At 44.9% G+C, this 15,152-nt stretch overlaps 1 protein-coding gene across 9 annotated transcripts in view; it reads left to right on the forward strand.

Annotated features, from left to right (window-relative positions):
- Positions 1-15,152, forward strand: part of LOC127414134 (KH domain-containing, RNA-binding, signal transduction-associated protein 2-like) — a 137,433-nt gene that overhangs the window by 46,694 nt on the left and 75,587 nt on the right. The window lies entirely within an intron of this gene.

Consider the following 15,152-nt stretch of genomic DNA (forward strand, 5'->3'; position numbering starts at 1 on the left):
TTTTTAAAAACACGTCTTTCTAAAGATGCTTTTCCGATTGTGTGTTATTCCTGGTTGTGCTCGTTATCTCTCGCCCTCTGATGGTCACGATCACTGTCTTTCGTGTCTGGGCACTGCTCACGTGGAGACAGCATTCGTGGATGGTCATGTTCTCATTGTGAGGACATGTCCATGGCAACGATGCGGTTGCGGCTCGCCTTCGTAAGAAAGCAAGCCACCCCAGAGGCTCCCGGCCTCGGTCCTTTTACCCACGGGTATGAGGCCAGTGCGGCTAGCACTGGGGGCGATTTGGGGACCCCAATGGGACTGCCTCCGCTGGGTATCCCCCCGCGGACCTCGCATTCCCCAGCACGCTTGTCTGCCCCGATCGGGCTTCCGGATGAGTCCGCTGGCTCATCTCACGGCGAGTTCGACCTCTTATTCAGAGCCTGCGAAAGTGATGAGCTCTCGAGCGCAGCATCGGAGAGCGGGCTCATCCAGTCGGAAGCCTCAGTTGGGCTCCTCCCTTTGGGGATGATTTCCCAGTCACAGGCTGACACGGAGATGACGACATGCTTTCCCGGGCGGCTAGAGTGGAACCCTCTGCTCTTCCCTGAACCCTCGCGGCTCGATGATTGGTTCCTGGGCCCGTGGCACCGCTCGAAGCCAAGCCCCGCCCCCGTTCCTTTCTTCCTGGAAGTGCATGAAGGGCTGACAAGGTCGCAGGAGGCACTTTTTACTGCCCGGTCCCGACCTTTTCAGCTTCCCCACACACACTACCCTCGATGGTGGGGCGGCCAAGGGCTATTCAGCAATCCCCCGGTGGATAAAAGCGCTCGCGGTGCACCTATGCCCGCAGAGCTCCGCCACCTGGCACGGGTGCCCAAAGCCCCCGTCCAAGGCCTGTAGGTTTATGTCGTCTCTGATGGCCAAGGCCTACGGTGCCGCTGGACAAGCCGCCTCCACACTGCATGCCATGGCTCTCCTGCAAGCCCGCCAAGGCACTAAAGGAACTGCACGAGGGTAGTTCTGCCCCGGGATTGATGCAGGAACTGCGCTCGATGACTGACCTCGCTCTCTGAGCGACGGAGGTCACGGCGCGGTCTCTCGGGCAGACGATGTCCACATCAGTGGTCCAGGAGCGCCACCTTTGGCTCAACCTGGTCGAGATAGGTGAGGCCGACAGGACACGATTCCTTGCTGCCCCCATCTCCCAGAATGACCTATTAGGCGACACAGTCAAGGACTTTGCCCAGCAATTCTCGACGGTGGAGCAGTAGACGGATGCTAGCCGACATATCGCTGCAGCCCGCCCATTCGGCCCGGCCCCAGTGTGGAGCCCACTGCAGGAAGCAGACGCCACCCGTCTCGCGGCCGCCCAGAACCCGTGAAAAGCTTCAAAGCGCCTTTGAGACGGGCGACCCAGGGACGATGAAACCTGCTGCTCTGGAGCTGGTAAGCAGATCTCTCCATCTTTTTATTACCTATTGGCAGGTTTGGTGCTCCAGCGGCGGTCTCCCACCACTGAGCGCCCAGCTGTGGCACAAATCTGCCCCCGATGTGACAGTCTCCACGGGTTACGAGGACAGGCCCCTTCCTCCCCGTCCCAGGCTGTTCCGGGGTGGTCACAAGGAGCCAGGTAAGTGCTTCAATGTCCTTAGACTCAGCACGGCCACGAAGAGCTCCACCCTGCCACGAGGCCCCGCCTGCTGGTACGTCTGATGATGTTGTCCCTTTGGTCCCCCTTGCGCGGAACTTGGACGCGTGGCTTGCACTTTCCAATCCATCACGATGGCTGGTCCGGACTGTCTGACTCAGCTACGTGATTCACTTTGCCGGGCATCCGCCCAGGTTCAGCGGTGTCCACTTCACCTTGGTGAAGGACGAAAACACTGCTACCTTGCACGGAGATCACTACACTCCTACGGAAGGGTGCGATAGAACCTGTCCCTCCAGCCGAGATGAAGAAGGGGTTTTACAGCCCCTACTTCATCGTACCCAAAAAAGGCGGTGGGTTGTGGCCAATCTTGGACCTGTGAGTACTGAACTAGGCTTAACAAAGACTCCCGTTCAAGATGCTGACGTTAAAAACGCATTCTGGCGAGCGCCCAGTCGGTGCTGGCCTGTTTGAAGGCGTTCAAACAGAAAACAGTGGTTTCACTAAAACTTTTTCAGAGGCTCCTGAGGCATATGGCATCCTCGGCGGTGGCCACCCCGCTCGGGTTGATGCATATGAGGCCGCTTCAGCACTTGCTCCAGACTCGAGTCCCGAGATGGGCATGGCACCATGGGACACAGCGCGTGGTCATCACGCTGGTCTGTCACCTTCTTTTCAGCCCTTGGACCGACCTCTCGTTTCTACGGGCAGGCGTTCCTCTAGAACTGGTCTCCAGGCGCGTCGTGGTCACGACAGATGCCTCCAAAATGGGCTGGGGTGCTGTTTGCAACGGGCACGCAGCCACCGGCCTCTGGACGGGTCTGCGACTGCAATGGCACATCAACTGCCTCGAGTTGTTGGCAATTCTGCTCGCCCTGCAGAGGTTTCGGCCGTTGATCCAGGGCAAGCACCTGTTAGTTCAGACAGACAACACGACAACAGTAGCATATGTCAACCGCCATGGCGGTCTGTGCTCTCATTGTATGTCATAACTCGCCCGCCGTCTCCTACTCTGGAGTCAGCAGCACTTCAAGTCGCTGCAAGCCACTTACATCCCGGGAAACCTCAACACTACAGCGGATGCGCTGTCACGACAGGTTATCCTCAGGGGAGAGTGGAGACTCCACCCTCAGGTGGTCCAGCTGATTTGGAGTCGATTCGACAGGCACAGGTGCACCTGTTCGCCTCCCAAGAATCCTCCCCACTGCCCGATCTGGTACGCCCTGACCGAGGCCCCTCTCGGCATAAACGCGCTGGCACACAGCTGGCCCCCTGGAATGTGCAAATATGCATTTTCCCCCAGTGAGCCTACTTGCACAGACCCTGTGCAAGTTCAGGGAGGATGAGGAGCGTGTCATCCTGGTAGCACCCTACTGGCCCGCCCAGGCATGGTTCTTGGACCTCACGCTCCTCATGACAGCCCCCCCCCCCCCCCGGCGAATTCCCCTGAGGAAGGATCTTCTTTCTCAGGGACGGGGCACCATCTGGCACCCGCGACCAGACCTCTGGAATCTCCATGTCTGGCCCCTGGACGGGACACGGAAGACCTAAGCGGTCTACCACCCGCGGTGGTAGACACGATCACTCAGGCTAGGGCCCCCTCTACGAGGCGCCTGTATGCCTTTAAGTGGCGTCTGTTCATTAAGTGGTGTTCTTCCCATCGGGAAGACCCACAGAGATGCGCAGTTGGATCAGTGCTTTCCTTCCTGCAGGAGAGGTTGGAAGGGAGGCTGTCCCCTTCCACCTTGAAGGTGTATGTTGCCGCCATAGCAGCACACCACGACGCAGTTGACGGTAAGTCCTTAGGGAAGCACGACCTGATCATCAGGTTCCTAAGAGGCACCAGGAGGCTGAATCCCTCCAGACCGACCTTGTTCCCTCATTGGAACTCTCTGTAGTTCTTCAGGGTCTACAGAATGCCCTTTGAGCATTTGCAGTCAGCCGAGCTTAAGGCACTCTTCTTGAAGACTGCCCTCCTGACTGTGCTCACTTCCATCAAGAGGGTAGGTGACCTGCAAGCGTTCTCTGTCAGTGAAACATGCCTGGAGTTCGGTCCAGGTTACTCTAACGTGATCCTGAGACCCCAACCGGGCTATGTGCCCAAGGTTCCCATCACCCCTTTAGGGACCAGGTGGTGACCCTGCAAGTGCTGCCCCAGGAGGAGGCAGACCCAGCCCTTTCATCGCTGTGTCTGGTGCGCACTTTACGCATCTATTTGGATCGCACGCAGAGCTTTAGAATCTCTGAGCAGCTATTCACATATATGTAATTCATAAGATAAAACATATATACATAGAATCAATCTTAACCCCAACTATTACCCCTCCCAATCCCACCCTAACCCCAACAACATAACAGTGGCCCAAATGACATAGACATACACATACACAAAAAATTAAATAAATAAATAAACAGATAAACACAACAACAATAATCACATATCCACAAATGACAAATACCCGCCCATTTCTCCACGAACACTTTATACCTCCCTGTTCCTCTGAATGTTACTTCCTCAAAGGCCTCCACCCTTCCCATCTCCGAGCACCACTCCTGAAAAGAGGGCGCTCCAGCCAACCTCCAGCCCCTCAAAATGATCTGCCTGGTGATCCTGTCACTAGTTAAGACCCTACTCTTTATGTGTCTGCTTTCAATGTCAATGACTGCCCCATCACCCAAGATACAGAGTCTGGGGCAGAATGATACCTGAATGCCTAACACATCGCACACCAGACTCTGCACCTTTAACCAAAACTTTTGAATTTCAACACAACCCCAAAAGATATGGGTTATATATCCATCCGCTGATTGGCATCGCCAGCAGGTGGGTGTGTCTTTAAGACCAAGCTTATACAATTTAGAGGGGGTCCAATAGAACCGATGTAAAATCTTGAATTGTATTAGGCGCACCCTTGCATCTCTAGATGCAGTTTTTGTGTTTTTTTAAATCTTAGCCCATTCTCCCTCTTCCAAACTCCAAAGTTTAAATCTTTCTCCCATAATCTCTTGAGTGGTTGAGACTCCATCCCCCAGACTCTGAATTAGCAGGGAGTAATACACTGATGCCTCATGACCTTTTCCAAAAGCAGAAATCACCTCTCCCAGAGTATCTGCTTCTTTAGGAGGGGGGGTGTATGCTATTCCCAAAAATAGTACAGAGCAAGTGGCGTAGCTGAAGATACCTAAAAAACTGAGATCTGGGGATCCCAAAATATTGAACCAAATTTTCAAAGGATCTCATCACACCATTCTCATAAAGATCACTGAGTGTATTAACCCCCTTCGCAATCCACTCCGACCAATAAAAAGGGGACTTATTAATGCATAGTTTGGGGTTTAGCCATAAGCTCGAGGCAACTTTTAGATAAATATCTGAATTAAACACTCTGGATGCTTTTGTCCATACTGAGTTCAAATGTGAAATAAAGGGGTGTGATTTAACTTCTCTGGTTAGATTGGCAGAAAGGCGTTGCAATGGCAAAATAGGGGCAAGAACTTCTTGTTCAATGCAGAACTAGGGAGGGGCTCTTTAAGGTGGAAGCGACCAATGAGCCAAATGTCTGAGACCGAACGCATAATAATAAAACAAAATCTTGGGTAGGCCTAGCCCACCTTTGTCAATCGGCCTATGTAGCTAACTAAAATGTAATCTGGGGCTTTTGCCACTCCAAATAAAAGACTTCGTTATGCTCTCAAATTGCTTGAAATAAGAGAGGGGGACATCTACCGGGAGAGACTGTAGCAGGTAGTTACATTTTGGAATACAGTTCATTTTAATAACATTAACCGTCCCAATCATCGATAAATGTAATGAAGCCCACCTGTCTACATCGCTAGAAATCCTTTTTATTAAAGGGTCAAAATTAACTCTAACTAAATCAGACAAATTTGTTTGGAATAAAATACCCAAATGCTTAATGCCTTGTTTGGGCCACTGGAAGGCGCCTGGCTGGAAGGCCTTTACTGAACAGGATGCTGTCAGAGCCAAAGCTTCGGATTTAGACCAGTTGACTTTGTATCCTGAGAATTTGGAAAAGGAATTAATAATTCTGTGGAGGCAAGGCATAGATTTAGTAGGTTCAGAGATGAATAATAAAATATCATCTGCATAAAGTAGAAGTTTATGCGCCACACCTCCCGCCATCACCCATCACGCCATCAGTGATCCTCCTTTCTCATCGCGGCTGCTAATGGTTCCAGGGCAAGACAGAACAATAATGGGGAAAGAGGGCAACCTTGCCGGTTGCCTCTATTCAGAGTAAAATAATCTGAAATGAATCAATTTGTTTGTACCACCGCTACCGGGTGTCTATAAAGTAACTTGATCCAACCAATAAACGTACTCCCGAACCCATACATTTCCAAAATCTTAAAAGATAATCCCATTCTACCATATCAAACACCTTTTCGGCATCAAGTGAGATGGCAGCGACTGGAGTCTGATTATTCGCCAATGACCACATGATATTGATGAAACGTCTAATGTTATCAGAAGAGCTACGACCCTGAATAAACCCCACCTGATCTATATGTATAAGAGATGTCATAACTTTATTTGTTAGCCAAAATTTGTACATCTAGCTGGATCTGGGAAATTGGACAGTAACATTTACACTCGCTTGGATCTTTGTCTTTTTTAAGAATCAGACTGATCCGGGCTTGCGTCATGGTTGGCGGAAGCTTTCCATTCTTTAATGATTCCGAATAAACTTCTAACAAAAATGGAGCCAATTCTGTAGCATAAGATCTAAAAAATTCAGCAGCAAAGCCGTCTGGCCCTGGAGCCTTGCTTGTAGGTAAGGCCTTAATTACCTCATCAAGTTCCTCCAAGGTTATCTCAGAATCAAGAGAGTTTTTTTGCTCAGTCATTAATTTAGGGAGTTCTAATGGTTCCACAAAATTTCTAATATCATCATCAGTAGACGAAGATGTGGAACTATAGAGATCAAGATAGAATTTTTTAAAGGCATTTACATAGATATGTTTAACATAAACAACATTTAAACCTGAAGAGAAGTGGGCTTAAAAAACATTTGCTAGACTGATAACACTTAAAAAGGTTTGTATACGTTTACATTGGATAACGCAGTACTTAACATGTACTGAATGAACAATACTTTTTTTTATTTCTGCATATACATTTTTAATATTGAACGTTGGATGTCAAATTTTTCTAGTTTAGTGTATTCAGGTTGATTCAGGGATAATAATTCAATATAAATAATATTTTTTACCTGAATCAGACTAATTAATATAGATGTTAGCACATGAATGATTGCTGATTGTTTGTTCATCATACCTAATGCATTATTCAATGTAATGTATAGAACCTTATTGTAAAGTGTTATCATATAGTCTACCTAGAGAGTATAATAGCTTGTACATGCTGTGCATTCTGCATTTATTCCAGAGCACCGTCATTTATTCCCCCTGACCCACAATCCCTTAAACCTTTCATTTGTGTGAGTCTAACACAGCATCAGCAGTGGCTGACAGAGCAAAAGTGTAAGATGATGCTGGGACTGAAGATCATTGCCTGCAATATATGCACATAGATGGAGAAAGAACCGCTATTTTTAGCTTTTGCTGTTGTTGTACCTATTCTTGAAAAGAGAAACAAAATAGGTACCACAACTGACCTGTGAAACAGAAGCTTATAACTGGACTAGTAGAATAACTGAGATACATTTGCATGATAGAGCAGTTTACTGATTTCATTGTTAATGATATTCCCCCTGTGAGTGGGTAAATGGCTTAACATCAGCCAAACAAATTGTGTAATTTGTCTTAAAAAAGAGAGAGAGTCTAAATGCTGAAAACACAACATCAGAACAGCTGTAGCTACCAGCTCCACAGACTTCAAAATAGATACAGTATGCTAACAATGTGTCAGTGGGTCTTTTTTAAACATGTTTTTAAAAATTTGGATTAAATGGTAGTGAATGTAATGTTTATAAATGCTGTTTTGTGATTTGAGCCAAACAGCTGCCCTAAGAGACATGCTGGTAATTTACTCACAGTCATTCCAAATGTGATATTTCTTGGTTTGCTGCTCCTGTCATCTCATAATTGGCCATCCTAGATTTCCCAATTCAGTAAAGTGTTAATTTTAATGTCATTTTTTTTTGTGTGTGTTAGTCCATTAAATAGTAATAATAATAATAAAAATAAATAATAATATCAAGCAATTTTATTTTTATTTTTTGTAGCATATGAAATTTTCATAATTGTAGTTATGTTATAACAAAGATCCTAATTAATTTAAATCTGGAATTGTGTCAATATTAGAATAGAATAGAATAGAATAGAATAGAATAGAATAGAATAGAATGGGACAATAAGACATGAGAAGCCATGCGTTACAGTGATCTTACCATAATGAAGTGTTATGCGTTAGGCATGGCGCAAAATAATGATCAGGCTAATATAAAATTAAACTGATGTGTGGTCAAATGGTTTTAAACATGGTTTGTCCAAAAAGATTATAGAGCTGTCAAATATTTGTTCAACAACTTGGTATAATAAAATCTTAGAAGAAAAACTAGTATAAAATCACACTTATTTAATCTAAAGATTCCTACACAGACAACAGAGACTTTGATTTGTTCTCTGCTTTCAATGCATTTACAGTTTATACTTGAGAAAGGGTATGGCATTAATTATTTATATATAAGATATTTGTACTCATTTGGTCTCAGAAAAAGAACTGTTGACTTAAGTTAATCTTGAGACACAGGGGAATGTATTATAAACAGGGAGATTTGCCTCAAAAGATCAACACATATTGATTTAAGCACAAAAAAATAGACAGATTAATGAAAACTGTAACACCCAGGGGCAATTCACTAAACAGCTGCATGAATGTTATTTCATCGCAAAACCCGGTGTCTTGTTCACATACCATCATCAGTCCATCTTGACATGGTGCTGTGTGCACTGGTATAGTGTTGTGGTGCCATTTCATTGTTTTCATCGCAACCATACCTCCTTTCTTTGTAAATGAGGCTCTTTATAGAATGTGCTGGATTCACAAATGTCAGCTCTATTTGCTTTGCGCAGTTAACACGTCACAATAACTGTTGGGTTTGTTGATGGCTTTGAAAAATCAAATAAAAGAGAAGGTTGGATTTTTTAGATACAATATTTATCAGAAACCATATAAGATATTGGGCTTTATTTTCGTGAGTGCGCAATGTGCTGCACGCCACAACTGTGCACAACATCTTATCTAATTTCCGTGAATACGCTAAATCTAAGTGCATTTTTCGTGCCAGCGCAAAGTGCAAGTGGCCGTGGGTGGGAGTGTTTGTATTTTATGGTAATGAAGTGGCGCAAAGCGCAATTTGCTATTTTCCTGAGAAAATACAAAACCACGTCTTATCTTAATGCAAAGTCCAAAGGTGGTAATAAAGTTAATGTCCAAACTCTTAAAATATAGTGTAACATCAAATTAAGTCCCTGACAATCACTGTCAAAGCCGTTTTATGAGACAAAAATGTATGAGATGTGTGTTAAATTATTTATAGGACATGGTTTATTTTTCAATTATTATTATTATGTTTATATTTACAATTGTATTTATGATCTAATTTGTACTGGTATATTTCCACCTGTTGCCACAGAGTGATTTTTAAGTCACTGCAAAACAGGCTGGTGGAAGAACTTCACCGGCCTGTAAAATGTTTGGATTTGGTATGATTATTTTGACCACTTCATTATTTTGATTATTTTTTTGTTTCGTTTGAAGTATCATTTGAATTTAGAAATATTTTTGGTTACATTTGAAAAAAATAAAACAAAAACATTGTTTCAATAAATGAATTACATTTGTCAAAATGGACCAGTAGAAGTGAAGTGCATGACGATACAATCACTGTTAATACTAGCCTTGACTTTTGTATCAGTAGATGAAAATGATTAATAATACTTAAAATCTCTATAATGTAATGGCACATACATCCAAATTCTGACGGGAATCACATTTTCCATGCATATAAAAGTATTACTTTTCTATGTCACTGATATAGAAATATGCATGGCATTCTTCAAGGATGCAGTTAAAAAATCAATTTTTCTAATTCATTTTATACAGTCCATTTACACTACCAACTTCTTATGAATTTGCTGTCTTTGTTTATATCCTGATGGTGGAATAACCAGAGAAGATCTTCAGAATTAAATTGCACTTGACCCAACCCATTTGCATATTGCATGCACGAGTTCAACAAACCCACTTGCACCTAGACTTAGCGCATGCTTGCACAAAAATACCAAAACTTCATGGCCATTCCCATTGACTAGCTTAGGGCTAGCACTCTTAAAATAGGGCCCACAGTCTGAACAATATATTAAACCATTGTACCCAATGGAGATTTTTATCACCATCTGTTTTCCACATATACACAGACATGCACATGCATTTGCCTTGTGTCTGTTTATACATTTGCTTGGCCAGTAATTGCCCCATGCAAATTACAATCAGATTGTGGGGTAACACTTTACAATAAGGTTCCATTTGTTAACATTATTTAACAACATTAATTAACATGAACTTACAATGAACAATACTTATTAAGCATTTGTTAATCTTAATGTTAATTTAAACATATACTAATACATTTTTTAAATCAAAATTTGTATTTGTTAACATTAGTTATTGCACTATGAACTAACAATGAGCAGTTGTATTTTTATTAACTAGCAATAACAAAGATTAATAAATACTGTAAAAAATAAATTAAGTGTTTGTTCATGATATCTAATGCATTAACTAATGTTAACAAATGGAACCTTATTATAAAGTGTTACCGATTGCGGCAACAGGCACAAAATTACCTGATTTACATAATTCCTGTGCGCAATTTATTTTCAGTTGAATTCTCCCCTCTTTCAACAGACTTTAAATGTAAATTATGCATATGTTGTTTTGAATAAAATCTGTCCTCATTGTGAACATACTGTATTTATTTCACAGAACCATACAAGACCCATGACTTAGATAAGAGTTAGTTCATTGGAATATGACAGTGAAATGAGATTCAAAAGAGACAAAGGAGGTGGGAAGCAATTTAAAAAGCTCTCAGTTAAACGTAACCATATTGTTAATATACACATACAGTACGTGCATTATACAGTATATGCTAGTTTGAGCCACAGTTCTAGCTTTTGATATATAATCAAAATTTATAAAAACATTATCTTCTATAATTCAAAATAGCTCTGTATGAAGAATTTCTAAAAGGGGAATGTTGTTTATAAGTTTGAAAAACACACTTTTGATCAGAATAACACAGCGGTTTTTAAACATGCAGATTAACTGCAGTCTCAGCTTAAGTAAATTTAAATTTATGGTAAAACTCAAACAAAAGTTGGATTGTTTTTGTTATTAAAAGTTTTTATTGATTCCATATAACACACACACACACACATATATATATATATATATATATATATATATATATATATATATATATATATAAAACAGAATATTTGGAATCACATTATATTATTTACAACCCTTCCTCCTGAACATTAACCACCCCACCCCACCACCCAACACAAACAGATACCCCAGTGGTCAAATACAATTGACAAAGACACACAAACAAACAATAAAACAGAAGAAAATATTTAGAAATACATTAAAAAAAAGTATATGTTCAAAAACAAAAGGCTACAACATACACATTTAAAACAACACGACTCCCTCCACTGCCCCTCCCAGAGAGACCTCCAAAAAGGCCAAATAGCTGCCCCACCTCCTGGTGAACATATCCATGTTGCCTATCCTTCTATATGACAACTCTTCCCAAGCTGCCACCCTGCCACCATCTCCTCGCACCACTCAAGAAACAAGGGGGCTCCAGCTGACTTCCATCCTCTAAGGATAACCTGTCTGCCCACCATAACACCAGCCAGGATCCAATTCTTCATGTACTTATCTCCTACATCAATGACCGCCCCGTCACCCAAAATACAGAGCCTGGGGCAAAAGGAGATCTGAGTACCCAGTACGTCGGCCATAAAATTCTGGACCCTCAACCAGAATTCCTGTATCCTACGACACCCCCAAAAAACATGGGTGGTGTCTCCATCTTCTAAATGGCATCGCCAGCAGGTGGGTGTGTCCTTAAGACCAAGCCTATACAATTTAGAAGGGGTCCAATAAAATCTATGTAGAATCTTAAATTGCATAAGGCACACTATTGCATCTCTAGATGCAGACTTGATGTTTTTAAGAATCCTAGCCCACACTCCCTCCTCCAAAAACAAATTTAAATCTTCCTCCCATAATCTTTTGAGGGAATTTAAAGCTCAGTCCCCCAGACTCTGAATTAGCAGGGAGTAATACACTGATGCCTCATGACCTTTTCCAAAAGCAGTAATCACAATACTCCACTCTCATATAGGTCATCGTGTGTATTAACCCCCCTCACAATCCAATCTGACCACCAGAAAGGGGATTTATTAATGCATAGTTTAGGGTTCTGCCATATGCTCGAGGCTACGTTTAAATAAATATCTGAATTAAACACTCTGGACACTTTTGTCCATATCAAGTGTAAATGCAAAATAATGGGGTTTGACTTAACTTCTCCGATTAATTTGATCGAAAGGCTATGCAGAGGCGAGATAGGGGCAAGAGCTTCCTTTTCAATACAAAACCAGGGAGGGGCTCTCTCAGGTGAAAGTGACCAAAGAGCCAAATGTCTGAGACCGAATACATAATAATAAAACAAAATCTTGGGTAGGTCTAACCCAACTTTGTCAATCAGCAAAAATGTAACTTATTGAAATTTAACCTGGCACGCTTACCATTTCAAATGAAGGACTTTGCTATGCTATCAAATTGCTTGAAATAAGAGAGAGGGATATCTATATGGAGAGATTGTAACAGGTAATTGAATTTTGGAATACAATTCATTTAATTACATTAACCTTCCCAATCATCAGTAAGTGTAATGAAGCCCACCTGTCCACATCATTCGAAAACCTTTTTATTAAGGGAACAAAATTAACTGACAAAATCAGACAAATTTGCTGGGTATAAAATTCCCAAATACTTAATGCTCTGTTTGGGCCACTGGAAGGCGCCGGGCTGGAAAGTCGTTACTGGACAGTATGCTGTCAAAGCCAAAGCTTCGGATTTAGACCAATTGACTTTGTATCCTGAGAACTTGTTGTTGTCCTTTAACATTTGTTGGAAATCAGGATTTTGCAAAAGGGATACATTAAGGCGCCAGCTATATGATTTCTTTTTCTCTATATGTGGCAACACCTCTAAATTCACCAGGGCGTTTTCCGAGACTAAATGCTTCCAATTGAGCAATCAACAACAGATTTAATGAGGGTTCCCTATCTGTCACTCACTCGACATTGTGTCGATGTAGTGACACTAGGGGTCACTCTTGGGAGCCCGAGACACCTCTGGTCTTTGATAAAAGGCCAATGAAAATTGACAAGTTGTATTTGCATGCCACTCCCCCAGACATACGGGTATAAAAGGAGCTGGTATGCAACCACTCATTCAGATTTTCTCTTCGGAGCCGAACAGTCATGCTCACTGAGCTGAATACTACTGTTCATTCACCTCTGCTGGATCTGACAGCGCATTTCAGTGGCTTCTCCCCCCTCTGAACTGGTGCACTGCAGAGAATGCCCCTGGGCGCTTCGGCAGAAATAAAAGAGTATATTTCTCTAAAAGAGAATATTTCTCTAAAAGAGCGGCACACACGGAACGTCTTTTTAAAGACACGTCTTTTTAAAGATGCTTTTCTGATTGTGTGTTATTCCTGGTTGCGCTCATTATCTCTCGCCTTCTGATGGTCACGATCACTGTCTTTTGTGTCTGGGCACTGCTCACACGGAGACAGCATTCGTGGATGGTCATGTTCTCATTGCGAGAATGTCAATGGCAACGTTGCAGTCGCAGCTCGCCTTCGTAAGAAACCGAGCCACCCCAGAGGCTCCCACCTCGGTCCTTTTACCCACGGGTATGAGGCCAGCGCGGCTAGCACTGGGGGCGATTTGGGGACCCCAATGGGACCGCCTCCGCCGGGTATCCCCCCGCGGACCTCCCATTCCCCAGCACGTTTGTCTGCCCCGATCGGGCTTCCGGATGAGTCCGCCGGCTTGTCTCACGGCAAGTTCGACCTCTTATTTGGAGCCCGCGAAAGTGATGAGCTCTCGAGCGCAGCATTGGAGAGCGGGCTCGTCCAGTCGGAAGCCTCAGCTGGGCTCCTCCCTTCAGGGTCAATTGCCCAGACAGGCTGATGCGGAGATGACGACATGCTTTCCCGGGCAGCCACGAGCGTCGGCTAGAGTGGAACTCACTGCTCTTCCCTGAACCCTCGCGGCTCGGTGATTGGTTCCTGGGCTCGCGGTGCCGCTCAAAGCCACACCCTGCCCCCGTTCCTTTCTTCCCGGAAGTGCATGAAGCACTGACACGGTCGCTGGAGGCACTTTTTGCTGCCTGGTCACAATCTTTCCAGCTTCCCCACCCTCACTACCCTCGATGGTGGAGCGGCCAAGGACTATTCGGTAATCCCCCGGTGGATAAAGGCGCTCATGGTGCACCTATGCCCGCAGAGCACCGCCACCTGGCACGGGTGCCCAAAGCCCCCGTCCAAGGCCTGTAGCTTTACGTCGTCTCTGACGGCCAAGGCCTACTGTGCCGCTGGACATGCCGCCTCTGCCCTGCACGCCATGGCTCCCCTGCAAGTCCGCCAAGGCGCTAAAGGAACTTAACGAGGGTAGTTCCGCCCCGGGATTGATGCAGGAACTGCGCTCGATGACCGACCTCGCTTTCCAAGTGATGGAGTTCACGGCACGGTCTCTCGGGCGGACGATGGCCACACTAGTGGTCCAGGAGCACCACATTTGGCTCAACCTGGTCGAGATGGGTGAGGCCAACAAGACACGATTCCTTGCTGCCCCCATTTCCAAGGCGGGCCTATTCGGCGATACTGTCGAGGACTTTGCCCAGCAGTTTTCGATGGTAGAGCAGTAGATGGATGCTAGCCGGCATATCCTGCCCCAGTGCGGCTCAAGATCCCGCACTCCGTCTACTCATCGCCAAGGGCCCGCCCCTTCGGCCCGGCCCTGGCGTGGAGCTCACCGCAGGAAGCAGACGCCACCCATCTCGTGGCCGCCCAGAACCCGTGAAAGGCTTCAAAGTGCCCTTGAGACGGGCAACCCAGGGACAATGAAACCCGCTGCTCTGGAGCTGTTAAGCAGATCTCCATCTTTTTGTTACCTTTTGCATTTAATTGTGCTGCATGCCCAAGTGGCTGCAGTACTCAAGAGCTCAGCAAGAGCGGTTTCCTTGTTCCCTGGGTCATGTATCCAGTGTGCACGGCTGTCATCACGACCACTGTCCACCACTCTATTTGGCAGGTTTGGCGCTCCAGCGGCGGTCTCCCGCCCCTGATCACCCAGCTGTGGCACAAATCCGCCCCTGATGTGACAGTCTCCACGGGTCACGAGGACAGGCCTCTTCCTCCCCCGTCCCAGGCTG

Source organism: Myxocyprinus asiaticus, chromosome 23 (assembly GCF_019703515.2).
Source record: "Myxocyprinus asiaticus isolate MX2 ecotype Aquarium Trade chromosome 23, UBuf_Myxa_2, whole genome shotgun sequence".
Lineage (NCBI taxonomy): Eukaryota > Metazoa > Chordata > Actinopteri > Cypriniformes > Catostomidae > Myxocyprinus > Myxocyprinus asiaticus.